This window comes from Acinonyx jubatus, chromosome A1 (genome assembly GCF_027475565.1).
Source record: "Acinonyx jubatus isolate Ajub_Pintada_27869175 chromosome A1, VMU_Ajub_asm_v1.0, whole genome shotgun sequence".
Classification (NCBI taxonomy): domain Eukaryota; kingdom Metazoa; phylum Chordata; class Mammalia; order Carnivora; family Felidae; genus Acinonyx; species Acinonyx jubatus.
In genome coordinates this window covers 127,837,904-127,853,418 of record NC_069380.1, presented here as the reverse complement: position 1 = coordinate 127,853,418, position 15,515 = coordinate 127,837,904, and the positions used below count along the sequence as shown (strand labels likewise).

Here is a 15,515-nt window from a genome sequence, read left to right as displayed (position 1 = left end):
GTGAATGTGAGGACATGGAATCTGCTACAGACACCTGGGCAGGGCTGGCTGGAGGCACCTGCTAAGATCACCGTCTTAAGGCCACTGCTGGCTTGTATTCATTATGACAGTCATATATTCTCTCCCTCTTTCCTTCCCTCCCTCCCCCCTCCCCGTGCAATCTGCTTCATGATAAAATGAATAAAGCCATGCAAAGAAAAATGCTGGACAAAGAAAAAAGACACACATGAAAGCACACACCCTACACAGGCTCAACTTCGCCTCCTACATGCCTTCTCCAGAAATTCTTTTCTGCAGCTGCCACTTCCCCATCTTTTTTTAAAAACTTTTTTTAAGTTTATTTATTTATTTTGAGAGAGAGAGAGAGAGAGCAGGGGAGGAGCAGAAAGAGAGGGATTGAGAGAGAGAGAGTGACAGAGAGAGAGAGAATCCCAAGCAGGCTCCATGCTGTCAGCACAGAGTGCAATACAGAGCTCAAACTTACCAACCATGAGATCATGACCCGAGCCGAAACGGAGTCAGACGCTTAACCAAATGAGCCACCCGGGCACCCCTGTCACTTCCTAATCTTATATAAAGACATGTTGCATCCAGGTTTGATCTGACCCAAGACCACAAGCCCCAGGCTCTGGGGTACACCCTGAAGGCATCTCCCCCATTACGAACACGTGCTGTCATTTCACAAGTGTGGTACTAGCTAGGTGGCAGCCCTACTCAGGGCTCTGGGTCCCACTCTGCAGGCTCTCTCCCCTAAGTGCTGAAGGCACCAGGAACTGCTGGACAGTGCCCTCTCCTTGGAGCTCTGGCTCTCAGTTGTGTGGTACCCCCTCTAAGCTGCTGAGGTAGTAAGCCATCAGGCAGCTTCTCTCCACCCGAGGTCTATGTGACAGCTCTACAGTTGCTCTAGAAGCTTCTTCAAGCTTCTAGGTGCTAACAACCCAGCCCCTTGCCTCTGTTTCCCCAGTCCTTTTGGTGGTAGGTGCTTCCTGCAGTTATCTCTGAGATACCTCAGGGTTCCTTTTTTTGCCACTTCAGCCTGCTAATACCAATATAACTAAGTGCCTTTATTAAATTCTCTCTGTCAAAACAACTATGGTCATCAACTCCTTCCCTCAATAATGTTCATATGATCAAAAGACTTTCTGGACTGGTGTTAACAGTTTTGGTTTCCTTGGTTAGTTTTATTGAATGCAATTTAAATTAAAATTCATTGTTTTTTTCCAATTATGCTTTAATTTTATAATTACTTTAACACACTATGGTGGTTTTTGTTTTCTTGAGTGGAATCCTATACTGGTATTGGAGAAAAGCTATTAGGAAAAAATATGTCAGAATGAACCTGATAGTAAAGACACTTTTCTGGGTAGTTTGTTGGAGAGCCCATCTCTTCCTCACTTGAGGTGAAGAAATTTTTCATCCATCATGTTCAAATGACAATCCTCAAGAAACTGTGTTCAAAAATTAATTGGAAGTTAGCACCCACTAAGCGGTCCAACTTATTGACCATTTCTTATTTCTGATGGGGCTTTAGGTGAAGATACACTGTAGAGAAATATGTATCCTTTAAAAAGCTGGGGATTCCAGAACTCTTCAAGAAGAGGTACTTTGCAAGGGAATGAAAACCCAACTTGAAAAAAGAATCCTGCAGAACGATATACAAAAAATTTTAGCAACCTAACTGTTCATAAAGACCAAAGGGAGGCCACCATACTGTAAGTCGGGGGACAGCTGGGGGGGGGGGAACTATTAAAATCACAGGTGGTTGCAATAACCACACATCCATTCGGTGCTGAATTTTCAATCCCTATCTCCTTACTTTGGGAGCAATTAGTCTCGGGTGAAAAACTGCACTTGCAGCTAATTGCACCTGCAATTACCTACTTCCGGGTGCAATTAGCCACTTGAACCTAATTCTGAGTGTGCAAGTGTTTAATTTCGTATGTGAGGAGGTGATTCCAGCTACAGTTAGTTGTGCCCTCAGTCTTTGCACCTGCAACTAATTGTGACTAATAAAACAAGTCTTCATGCAAGTCGGGTTGAAGGCACATATGGTGGACCCTGCTTGGGGAACCAAGGATTGGATTGGTTAGGCTGACAGAGATACAAGTGTACTGAAGGGAACTGAGGGACAAATTATGAGAATTCGTCACTCTGTGGATCTATGACCACATTATCCATGTCCCTTTGCTACATATTCCTCCTGAACCTTGGAATATGAAGTCCGTGGAGGAGTGGTCTGGCTTACCAAAGATAACACAGCAATTCTTTGAATGACATTCAGAAACACCCATAAGACATAGGTCAGGTCAGAAATGCACTTCAGCCAATCCTCCATTATTTAGGTTAACTCTGAACAGGTTGTTCAAAACACTTGGGTTAACAGAAATTTACTGAAATCCTACTACGTGCTAAGTCATATAACTAATCCAGGGATTAACAGGGATGGCTCCTGCCTTCCTTTTCATGTCAGTGCCACAAGTATTTATTGAATACCTACTATCTGCTTGGCATGTCATAGTGCCTGTGAGCTTATTGGGAAAATCCACGTATTCTTACAAATGTCTGTTTATCAAGCCCTCTTGGAATCCACATTCAAGTGGGAAAGACAGATGTTAAACAACTATGTACATAATCAATGACTTCATTAATGGCTGTGGGAGTGCCTGATTGGAGGCTTCCCTGAGCTGAGTTCAAGTTAGGCTTGTCCAGAGAATTGATGCTTGAGCTGAGATTTGAAAGATGACTAGGAGTTACCTGGTCGAGGGGTTAGGGAGGGAGGCTCCCAGCTGGAGGGATGAAACTGCAAAAGCTCTGAGGCAGGAAGGACATGTCAACACCGAGATGTGGAAAGAAGGCCAGAGTGGGTAGAGCAGAGCAAGAAGATGGATGGATGAGGTTTATGTGATTAGAGAGAGTAGGTTCTTCAAAGTAGCCCAAAATGCACCCCAGCAGAGAATGGATGATGGTCTCTGCTAGAAAAGACTGCCCTGTGTGGCCTCTCTATATTAGCCTGTAGGGACTCTTGATGTCAGATTTATTTTTTGCCCCTCTTCCTCTAATCTGACCAATACCAACCTGAATCCTGAAAGAGCCCCCAAGGGAATGAGGTAGAGGGAAGGAAAATAGAGAATCAACCCCTCTTTCTCAACTGCACAACCCTGAACTTAGGGTAACTCCAAGTTGAAGGTGAGACTGAAGGTTTACATTAGACTGGACTGGACTTCTACTACTTGAAAATAAACCTCATTTTCAAAATCGAGGCTAGTCTAATAGTTGAAAGGGATCCAGAAAACAATGCAATCTGCATGAAATGTCTCTAAAGGAGGGGGAAATAGGGACCCACCTGAGCATGGGAAGCTTAAACGGAAGAGACATACAGCCTCTTTGTGATTATACTCCATTGAAGTCTGAGAAGGCAAGGAAGGTTCCACAAAGATAAGAAGGACTGTAGGATTTGGCACACCTCGGTGGCTCAGTCAGTTGGGCATCTGACTCTTGATTTCGACTCAGGTCATGATCTCACAGTTCTTAAGTTTGAGCCCCACGTCAGGCTCTGCACTGACAGCATGGAACCTGTTTGGGATTCACTGTCTTTCTGTCTCTCTCTCTCTCTCTCTGCCTCTCTCTCTCAAAAATAAATAAACCTTAAGAAGGATGGTAGGATTTGATAGAGAGGAGCATTCAGGCATTGCAAGAGAATGAGAGGGAGAACACAGGAGACAAAATCTGTTTTCTGCTGAGTGGGAAGCCTCAAGAAGTCAGGCCTGGCTAGAGTGGATGGTCTGAGGTATGAACGGCAGGGGTGGATTAACATGGGGTGAAATCAGACAGAAGGAAGCCAGAAAGGCCAGGCAATAGGAGTTAGGAGTCTCTAACATCAAAAGCAACTTCTCCTCCAGACTCTTAACAGGTAGTGAAATGACTGAGTTTGAGCCTAAAGTTGGGGGTTCATCTAGGTGAGTTCCCTACCAGAGCTGATGAGGATATTTCTCCCCTCCTCTGTGTATTGTCTGGTGGGATGGAGAGAAACCATCATTGTAAGGACATTGTGAGGACAAACTCAGCCCTTTGCCAGCACTCCTGGCCATGAAGGAACATGTGCTGTGCAGGACTTTAGGGATATAGGGAATGCATTCCCTCTTTTCCTCCTTCCTTTCTTGTGGGCAAGACTGTTTATCAATTCAGCTACTCTTCCTTCAGCTGACAGCAAGATCATGTCTTCCAGCCTCCCTTATACTTAGAGTCATGAACCTGGATTCCAGTCAAGTGGCCAGTGTATCCCTGGCCCCTAAAACATTTAATCCAGACTTCTACTTATTCTCCCCTCCCAAGTCATGAGGCTGCAAAGAAAGGACTTCAAGATGGTGGAGACACATGATACCAAGAATCTGCTTCCCTGCAGAGAGAGGCACCATCAGACGCAAATCAGGCCATGACATAGGCAGGGAAATCCTGTTTGGTTAAGGCAGTGAGACGTGGAGTTATTCATGACTGCAGCATACCCTAGTCTACCTTAACATGGCTATCCACCCCAATCTTGGGGCTCCCTCTCACTTCCCTCCACTCTACACATGTCCCACAACACCCCTGGTCTCATTATTTCCATGCAGCAGAATATTCACAGCTCCAGAGGTGGGGGAAGAAGACCCATGAAGAAAAAACTTAGGCCTTTCTCTTCCCTGAGCACACTATTGCAGTGCCACACAATGGCCTTAGCGGGCCCCTCTTCCTGGAATGCTGCTCCTTCAGATGTTCACTCCAGTGGCTTCTCAGCTGAAGTGACCCTTTCTCAGAGAGGTGCGGGGCCACCTGCCAACAACCTACCATCACAATACTCTGCTGCTTTCAGGGCACTTACCAATCTATGAAATGATTTTCTTTGTTTATTGTCTTTCTCCTAGGACATCATCTCCATGAGCATGAGGTCTAGGTTTTGTTGCCATTTCTTTAGTGAGAGGACATGCCCACACCTACTCAATAAATACATGTGGAATGAATGAATGAATGAATGAATGAATGAAGAAATGAATGACAGGGTATAAAGATTCATACCTCCAGGTTATCTAGTCTTGCCTCCTTTACAAATCAGAAAACTGAGCCCTCTTTCCTAAAAGGAGGAACCAGAAGAGCATCCGACACACCTCTACCAGGCTAGCTGTTTCTGGAGTGCTGAACTTGGACACGATTTATTCAAATGAAAACTCTGGGGGAATTGTTTCAGAGGGATCCATAAAACAAATGTCATTTTCATCTGGAGAATTCACCCAACCTTCTAACCAATTTCAAATATAGTTCTTTAATGCAGATTTGACAAATTGGAAATCTCTTACACAGAGCCATTTATCATCGAATGTGTGCCTACCCCGCACCACAGTTTAAGTTATAGCTTTTAATGGGATAAAACATTTCTATAAAATCATCGAAATACCTTAAACCAAAGCTGCCTATGAGAAATTGATGAGCTTCAAGCATTGACTCAGCCCCTGAAACCATCAACCTTGCCATTGGCACCAGGGGCACTTCTAATAAAAGCAGCTAAGGAGGTATAATGAATACCTAATGAACCATTTTGTATGTCTATGTGGTTTCTCGAATTGGAAATAAATCAATGAGCCTTACAAAATGCATATTTCAGTGGTGTATTCATAAACAACAATCTTGTTTTTCTATCATGACTCAAGTGTCATTCTTTTTATAACACAACTGAAGATTTAATCATTTACTTTATATATACATAATCCAGAGTGCACGGGGGGGAAGGGGGCAACCTCATGCTGTTTTGGTTCTTAAATGTCCTGGTGTGTGGAAGCTCTGAGGATCCTGAAGGTAAAACAGAAGCACCCACGATCTAGTAGTGAACAGAGGATGTGTAAATGATAACTAGTAAACGACACGGAAACTTCCATGAATCAATACCAGGAGATAACCTACGCTGAGCACTGGCGGCAAAGCAAAGGAAAACAGATGTCAGTGAATCCTGTGCTGCAGGCACTGGCCATCCTGGCCGGCTCAGCCAGGGGCAGCAGGGCTCACTGGACCGGAACAAGCTTCTCCAGCAGTCCAGCCCGGATGTGTGGTACACTCCCCTGTCGGCTCCCCACCACAACCTTACCAGAGGGTTCAGCTTGGTTGTCCCACCAACTTCCTCAGCTGGAAACGGGTGACCCGCTTCCCCTCCCCTTGGCATGGGCTCAAACCCTATGACCCAAAGCTGCCTTTCTATCTCAGCAACTTCCCTTCCAGAGGCCAAATATAACCATTCCTTTCCCAGCTCACGAAAATTCCAGTCAGACGGCTGTGCACAGTGACAGCCGGCCAAAGAGCGTCTCACCAGCCCAGCCCACAGCCAAAAATAACGGCCACTCGGTTAGTATAGGCTGGGTATTTTTTTCCTGTGGCTGGGACTTTGTTTGGAGTTATTTTTTGTTTTGGTTTTGGATTTTGTTTTATTTTGTGTTTGTCTTTTGGAAGTAAACAGACCAACCAAAGATGCTACATCAACATTCCACAGTAGTCTCATGCGTTTAGTGTCTGTCACAATAGGTTATGACAAAAAGTATTCATCTCTTAAACTTCTCCAGTCACCTACACAAAAAGGAGAGTGTAGCAAGTGCATCTCCTCCCGACTCTGTTCAGAAGTGCCTGCCGCACGGCCACAGTCATGGTGAGACTCAACCACCAGGCTGTGTCTTCTCCTCAGTCTAGCTGGAGTGACTGGAAGAGTCTCATCTATGGGGTTGTTTCCATGTTTAGACCCATGATGCACCTGAGCTGCAGACAGGCAATGGGCCCTAGAGCTGTCAGTTCAGGGCTCTCCACAAGTACTAAAATGCCTTAAATTATTAATCTACTTCTTTAAAAGTACACAGTGTTTAACAACAACCAAGTCCACTTCTGATCTGCTTCCTGACACACAAGGCTCTTGTCAACCAGGTTTTTTTGTTTTGTTTTGTTTTGTTTTGTTTTGTTTTGTTTTGTTTTGTTTTTGCAGGCCAACAGAGACATCTTGTTAAATCTTACCTAGAGGGTAACACTAAATTAAAGCATGCTAAAGAGATCCAGGCTGGGAAAGGTTATTGTCCCCTCCATGTCCTATTTCCAAGTGCAATGAATAATAAGCAATTGGGCAAAACTGTAACCTTCAATTGTTGGAACACCTTTGTACTCTTGTTCTTCAAAGGCAGAATGTTTTCTGGCATTACGTTTCTAAGTGAGAAAAAAAAAACACACTCTCAGTTTCTATATGTGGGTGCATATCACACAGATAATCTTGTTGCTTGTCATGTTGTATGCTGTCTTAAGATCAATTAATAATTTAGACATTTAATGTATGTATCAGCTCTCCTGTGTGTACATGTGTGTATGCGTACATGTACATGTCCTATGTGCTTGTGTCAAAAATGTCTTCTATATTAATGGAAAGCAAGCAATCTCTTGGGTGTTTCTCCACCATGAAATTAACTTTACATCTTATCATCAAACGAGTGGGAAGTGATAACTGGTCCCTGTTCTTTACAGAAAACTAAGTGCTAGTATACACCAGAAAAGGAATGATACTAAACATTTCACATTGCATATTTTCTGAAATTGCTCCCCTCTTTTTTTCTAAGGAAAACCTTTATTACTCTAGGGCTGCATAGACTGTAGAGGAAATATGGCTCCTGAGTTTCAACTTTTTCTATTTAGGTTGCCTTTCCCTTGCTTCCTCCCTGGAATATTCATCATGCTTGTCATCGAGAACTGCTTCTGAGCACCTCGCAGTGCCAAGAGTGGTACCAGGTGTGTGTGCTTGGCAGTCCTCACCTCCACTGCTGTCCACAGGCTCCAACTTGGATTTAAGCACGGTCATCATTCACACCCTCGTGGCGGCAACATCTTGGGGTGCTACCAGCATGATGACAAGCAGCAAGAATGAGCACCGGGGCAGCAGCTGTTGTGGGAAAGTTGTGTGTCTGCACCCGGCTCGTGCTTGCGGGAAAGTTGTGTGTCTGCACCCGGCTCGTGCTTGCCTTGCTGCTCCTGACACCTCTCTCCACCCACCTTCCTTGCTGCAAAGGCTTTTGTGCCTCATCGATGCCATGAGAGAATCACCAGAATAATAGAATCTTAGGGAAAGGGATCTCAAAAACATCTAGTTCGACCCTCTCATTTTAAAAATGAAGAAATGGAGCCCTGATGGGTTAAGTTCCTTGGCCAAGCTCACGCAGGTGGTTACTGGCAGAGCAATGCCTCGAGTCCAGTAACTGAGCCCATTTTCCAATGCTCTTTCTACCACACCAGTGGCCTTCCACCATTTGTTAGCACAATCCACAGCATGAAATAAATTCTGTATCATGACCCGCAGTATCTACAAATATATGCAACCAACACAAAAGTCTCACAAAACAATACTGACCTTTACTATATGTGATACGTTTTGGTGTTTTCTATCGTGGTATATTCATTTTAAAGTATTCTGGAGAGTGCTCGGCAGCATGTATACTAAAACCGGAACAATACAGACAAGATTAACATGGTCCCTCCACAAGGATAACATGCAAATTTTTCCCATATCTTTTGTACATTTACCAAATGTTCCTTTTCTTTCCAGGGATAATATTTATAGGTATACAGTCAAACGATTCACATTTTTTTTCTAATTAGATACATTTACTGAATATCTAGGAAGGTAGGGCTTGAACTAAATACAGAAAGGGGTCTCTTTCAGCTCTAACCTGCCAGGTGCCTGGTTGTGGAATGATCTTATTGTCTGATTGGCCCTTAATTCTGAAAGGCAGAATGATCTAGTGTAGAGAACACCAGGCCTACCCCTGGCTCCACCGTCTTCCTAGTGTGTGACTTTAGGTGAGTTTTCTCTGTGTTCCATTCTCATCTGTGAGATGGAGTTGCGACTAATTGACAGAGTTCTGAGAAGTAAACAAAATAATGCAAATGAATGCAATAAAAAGCTCTATACACAAGACTTGTTGGAACAGCAATGGTCTTAAATTCTCACATTTCTGAAAAATATGGTGTCTCAAGATGTTTCTGGATTCTCATCAAAACACCTGCATAATGTATTATGAATACATTTGGTATCATAAAAGAAAAACTCTACCCTGGAACTGACCCATTTTTAAATGCATTTGCAGGTGTTTGGAGAGGGGCTGACCCTAAATCTTGAAGATATTTGGCCTCAGAAAAGTAGAATTCATTGAGACCAAAGATGATTCCTCGCTCTTGAAAGGGAAAGGTGATGAGTCACAAGCTGAAAAATGTATTCAAGAAAGGTTGCTGCTAGTGAGGATGAAGAGGGAGAACTGAATGAGCATATGGCAAATGTTCAGATACAACAGCCATGCTGCAGTCTGGCGGGACAACTGAGGTACAGTGAATGAAAAGGAAGCGTTCCCGATGCAACTGGGGGCTGCTACAGCTGGTTTTGAAGAAGGCATCTTGCTAAGGAGGTGGCTGGGCTTGGCTTCCATGTGTTTCACCTTTGGACTCACTAAATCCAATGAATGAAGATTTCAAAAACCAATGCAGAAATTATTCTTGAAAACATTCAAACTGTCTGCAATAACCTTGCCAAGAACACCAGAAGGGCCCTTGACAGCTGAGAACATTAGGCAAAACCATTCCGAAGTTGGTTGTGATGCTTCGCTCCGAGATTTTGCGGCTAGGGCGGGAAAGGCACTGTCGGCACTATTAAGGTACTAAGGGCTGCTTCCCTGCTGTGTGAAACCGAGCACAAGTGATCTCGAAGACCCCGAAGAGGAGGAGGAGCCTGGCATGGGCACGGTGGGTGAAGGTGGCATGGAGGTAGCATGTTCTGATGCCTCAGATCGCACATGATCACCACTAATGAACTGTTACCAGAAGTTCAAAGCATGATTCTCACCAGTAAGGTCAGAGAAACTGAAAACTAAAGAACAGGTTATGGGTTTCAGTTGACAAGGTACAGGATGGTTTATGGCTGTCACTGTGCATGTCCATAGATAACATATTTTGTGGTTTTGAACGAAAAAGACATTTGTATATTCCTTTTTTTAAAATGCCACCTATGATTTCAAAGTTTATTCTGCAACCCACCAAACAGGCCCCTGCCCCGCCCCCCCTGGTGCAGAAGGCCAAGCCTTGACCAGTGCGGGCAGGGTTCCTTCCAGCCTGCTCCCCTCCCCTCCTCCGACACCTACTCCCACTGCACGCCTGATTCTAATCCTCTGGAACTCTGTTCCATGATAAGCAACCTCCTCAGTATTAGCCTAGGGGTAGGGAACTTTCTTTTCCTGCTTCCTTTGGAGCCTGGGCACTGCTCCTTCCTCTCCACTCTTCCCAGACTCCCAGATCTGTCCTCCTTTCTCCTCAAAGAGACCTTTACTCATTTTCCTTCAAGTCAATCCCTCCTTCCCTCCCTGTGCCACTTGGTTGCCCACCACTACCCCCCACAGACCTTCTAAAGGCACCTTAGTGGCTTACCATCTTTTTTTCTATCCTGCAATCTGCCATCAAGTCAGGCACGTTAATGTCCAAGTGGACAGTACATCCACTGCACCGGCCCCCACTCCCCTTCCTTCCCTCCCTGCCCTGTTTTACAAGGTGGTTTTTGAATCACCCGCCTTGTTCCACCCGAGGCAGTTTCAGTCCTCCTCCGGCTCTCTGATCTCATCTTCCTCTCCTGAGACCTCGTTCCCTTAAATCCACTAACTCTGACTTTGCATCAGCTGGAGCTCTGCCATCCCCCATTCTCTCCACATTCCCCATCTTCTCGGCTCCCTCAAGGTTTTGCTTCCTTCTCCTTCCAGCCCAGACTCCAGGACCCAGAGCTTCAGCCACTCTTTTGGCAGTACTCTAACCCATGACCTGTCAGTTCATTTCATGATACACATCCAACGTGAAACAAGAAACATAACTGACCACCTATCTCTGACATTCCTTCCTTCCTCACTCCCTTTCCTCCTTCCTTCCTTCCTTCCTTCCTTTCTTCCTTCATAAATTGCATAAAGTTTACTACTGGACTGACCTTCCTTCATTTTAGAACATTCCACAAAAATAGAAAGGCATATATGACAAGATTTCGAATGACCAATATAGTAAGAGCTTTGGTATTCTCGGCTCATTCTGGGTGGGTTGTCTCACACAGTCCCTGGAGGTTTGCACACCCCAGTCTGAGAGCCACAGTCCTAAGCCCTGTCACTTTTTTCCCTCAGTCACATTCACCCTGCAAACCAAACCTGAATCCATCTAGCCATGAGGCTCCCTTTCTATACCAGGTGGCTGCATGAAGCTGGGGAACCGGCTGAGCCCCAGGTGACCTCTCCAGACTTAGCCTTTCCCCTCAGGGCAACATCGCTGATAGCCTCCGGGAGCACAGTCAAGCCAACTGGAAAGAAAACTTCCTTCATCTTTGTATCACCAGTGCCCAGCACAGTGCCTGGCACTTGCCTGTGACCCAGTAGTGTTTGTTGTGCTGAACTGTGTACACATGTGTCACACCCACCACCCCGCCTGCACCGTGGTAAAGGCATGAGGAGCACGTGGAGAAAGCCCAGTGGGTCAGGAGGTCCCCGCTGAGCGTGTGCTCAGTTCTGAAGCGGTGTGAGGAACACTTGCTCTCACAGCACCTGTCGCACACCGACCCGCCCAACAGACTGGCCTTCAGAAGCCAGACACTGGGCAGCTGACCCCAGCCTGACTTAGGCCATGTGCGCCTGAGACAGCTTAATCAAAGCCCATGCCTCACCTTCCCTATTCTGGGAGGGGGTGGGGGTGCTGTGGAGGGAGGCATTAGGGCCCCTCCAGACAGTCTTCTCTTTCCCCAGATGCTTGGAGGAGCCTGGGCTCAGGGTCCTACTGCACCCCCATCTCCTTCAGACTTCCCCTCACAGAAGGATTCCTCGGCTGTCAGAAGGAAGAGGTGGACAGGGGAGTGACGAATTTTGATTGCGGTGGATGCAATAAGGAGGACAGGGCAAACACTTAGCAGACGTGCTGGGGAGAGCTAAGGAGATGTGCTTGTGACCAAACACTCCTCTGGTGAGGGGATCTTTCACATCTGTCCATTCCCTGCCCCCTGCCTGCCACCTGTCACCTGGAGACGCATCCCCAGGTAAGCTGGGCCTTTAGAAGGACACATAACAACTATGGCACTTTCTCAGAGGGGTGAAGATGATTCGGGCAAAATTCTCTCCCCTCCTGTCAGTTCTTCCATCTTCTCTTTGTACCCCCCTACCTAGACCAATATTTTATAAACAGGGGTCCACGGACTGACCCCTACATCAGAGTCACAGGCCTATTAGCAATGCAGACTCCAGGGCCTCAGACAGATGGCATCAGAAACTCTGAAACCAGAGCCAGAGAATCTGCATTGTTTTGCCCATAAAAGTTTGAGAACCACTGAAAACAGTTACTTCTCTATTTTTCCCAACTGTGCATCCTTAATCCTTAATTCCCTCTCATCTTGCCACCATCCCCCCTCTGCCACTCCACATCTCAGGCCATCATGATAAAGCCCAGGGAGACACAAATGGAAGGACCTAGGCAGGAACAAGAGCCCCCTGGGCTCTCACCCTCCTGTGTTGACCATGAGCTCTTCCCTTACTGTACTTTATTTTAATTAACCTAGGACATCTCACGTGGTTCTTAGGGGCCCTGCTTAACTTAATTTGGCCCACTTGCCCAAAATGAATACTGGGCCAGCCGGGTACTTAGTACACTGGACTCAAAGTTGCCAGGGGGAAACTAAGGAAATCAGGGACCTGAGGTCTGGCCTAATGTTGATCTATTTTGGGCCAAAGCCACGTCTACTGATAGGTCTCTCTACTAATAGGTTTGCCAAGATGGAAATCTTAATCAATGCTAAACAAGGGTTATAAATAATGGGGACGTTTGCCATCCACTTACCTCCCGGGGATGGGTCGTGAGCTAGAGATGGTGATGACCACGGAACACTCTAAACCTGAAGAAAATTCTCTGAACCATTCTTCCACTTACAGAGTTTTTGAGGCACCGGTCCCCGTGCGGCTCTGACAAGTGAGCTATTTTCGTACATGAACAGGTAGAGCTATTGTTATCTCTGCTCTGAATCAAGGACTAAAAGGAAAGGTGAGAGGGAGAAGGAGGGCATGAGAGAGAAGAAATGGAGGGGAGGTGCAGCGGTGCGGGGGGGGGGGGGGGGGGGGTACAGCGGAAACCAAAAGGAAAGGAACCAGGCGCTCTTCCCAGGGCTGGAGTAACCAATGGGTCACTGTGTGGATCCAAGGCACCACGTGGCTCCTCAGCAACCACAGTGAGAGGCCCTCCCTCTGGTCTCACAGGATTCTGGAGGGACTCAGCATGCTGTCAAAGGGCTTCGCAAATGAAGGGATATCCATACAGAGCGTCAGCTCTCTACCCGCAACAAGGGAGCTAGTGCCCCTTTCCGACACCCCCACCCAAAGACTCGAGACACCACAGGCCATAAGGAAGCTCAAGTAACAGACACGTTTCCATCGGTGCATGCATTTCCACCGCTCTCCTGCCAGATTACCTAGGAATCTCAACAAGAGTGCTATCTTAGCAAGAAACCGAAAACGAGAACAGAATAAGCCCAAGGACGTGCTGCATGCCTATGGTAACACACCCCACCGCGGGTCAGCGCGCCACATATGTTCTAATGTCTTGACACATACTTGTTTTGAGACCAGCAGGACCTCTGCCACAGCTTCCCATGTTCTGCCTCGTCAGCATGAAAGATCTGCTGCCATAGACTTGTTCGGCTCCCCCCCCCCCCCACCCCGGGTCTCTCCTCCTCCCAGTCTGACTGAGAAGCTTACACCATCGCTGTATGAAGACACTTCCTTCAGTTCTCATTTCTGACTCACCCCCTTGGACTTCCGGGGTCCACTGATCCGCAGGCCGGCAAGGTGTGCTCGCCTCCAGGACCTGACCACTGGAGGGCGCCAGAGAGCAAGGAGGGCCCACGGTTTCCCGGGGAAGCGCTGAATGCCCCGGCACACCCAGCTCCCTCCTCCAGGCCAGACACCGTGAGGCTTCTTAACAGTTTCTAGATCCGCCAGAAACAAACACCTCACCTTCACCGTACGCTTCCTTGGTAAACTCTTATTTTCTTCTTTATCAAGTTTGGGTGGAAAACAAAACAATTAATTTAGAAAGCAGCACACAAGAACCTAAACATTATTTATGTCTCTAATTACCTCATTCTAGTGGGTATTTTAGTCCCTGTCTGGTCAGGACATTAATTATCTTCATAACTACAGCAAAAGTTAAATAATAAGCACCCAAGGCTACAGCACTACTGTAATGTGCAAGCTTAAATGAACTTATAAATTTTATTAATGGATGCTTTATACAACTCCATATATTATAAATCAAACAAGAAACCTATTTCTATCTTTTAAGGGTGCGGTGGAAAAGCTTTAACGTTATTGAGGATAATTTTTATTAAGTTTAAAACTCCCTTTTTTTCAGTAATGAGACTGTTACGAGGATAATTTAATCTAGTTTGTCATGAGGCACCCTGGCTTGTTAAATAAGTTAATAAATGACTATGCATTAATCAAAGTGACAAAGCTATGAAGAGCTGGGGATGGGAGACAATTCTGGTGATAGTATTAATTAGTATTTAATTAGAAACTTAGGGCCCATAAATAAAAAAAAAATCATGGTAGAGACATTTATGCAAATTGCTTGGAGCTTTGCAGCGGAGTTAGCTTCGCTTTAAAGAAACATGATTTTTTTTCCTAGCAGACTACTGTACATAGTAGCACTGTGGCCACATCACGTGGCTTCAACCAGCTCTTCTTTTGTTTCCAATTTGTTCCAATTACAGGCCTGTAAATTCAAATCATTCTTTGGACCATCTTGATTGAAATGTAGAATTTCCGCCATTTCTGCGGGGAGTTCTTTTTCTTTTTAAATGAAAAGGGAGAGACGTTGGAGAGAAATAGTTTCAGATTCTTTTTCTGCCGTTATAATTAAGATGTGTGCCGCCATCTTCTACAAACAATTGTGGAGTCCATTTGGTACGCAAACAATGCCTCCTTTTTTAACCCCGGTGAGCTGGAACGGGGTTTTGTTATGTGCTATCACACTGAAGGCTGCATGGACTCAACCGCCATCATCTTTCTTATAATCATATAGCACTTGTCCCTTTTCTCTCCGTCACATGCTCTGATAGATGGGCAATTTTTGAGGGCCCTAAAAGATAATAACCATTTGGTTCGGAACGTCACTGCTCTCCTAAGGTACATGTCCCCTTTTTTAGACTTTATTATTTGTTGCATTTATTCAAGAAAGGTTATCCACAGTAAAACTGCTTTTTCTATTCAACAGTCTATCTCTGTCATGGTTCATTTATGTGTGAGCATGACGGACTGAAACCCGTATTATCCACAGCTGACAAGTGTCAGGCCGACAGTTCAATCAGCCCTTCCTTAAGATGATGCCCAGGGCCCCGTGTTTGAAGTAGGACAATAAAGCAGGCAACACAGTCAGGGTCAAACTGATCCAATCCCTGTATATAAAGGGGATTCTGC

The 15,515-nt window shown here is 45.6% G+C and overlaps 1 pseudogene; it reads left to right on the top strand.

The window, feature by feature from the left end:
• The first annotated feature begins 8,462 nt into the window (after nucleotides 1-8,462).
• Nucleotides 8,463-8,557, top strand: LOC113594855 (uncharacterized; annotated as a pseudogene).
• Nucleotides 8,558-15,515: the final 6,958 nt, after the last annotated feature.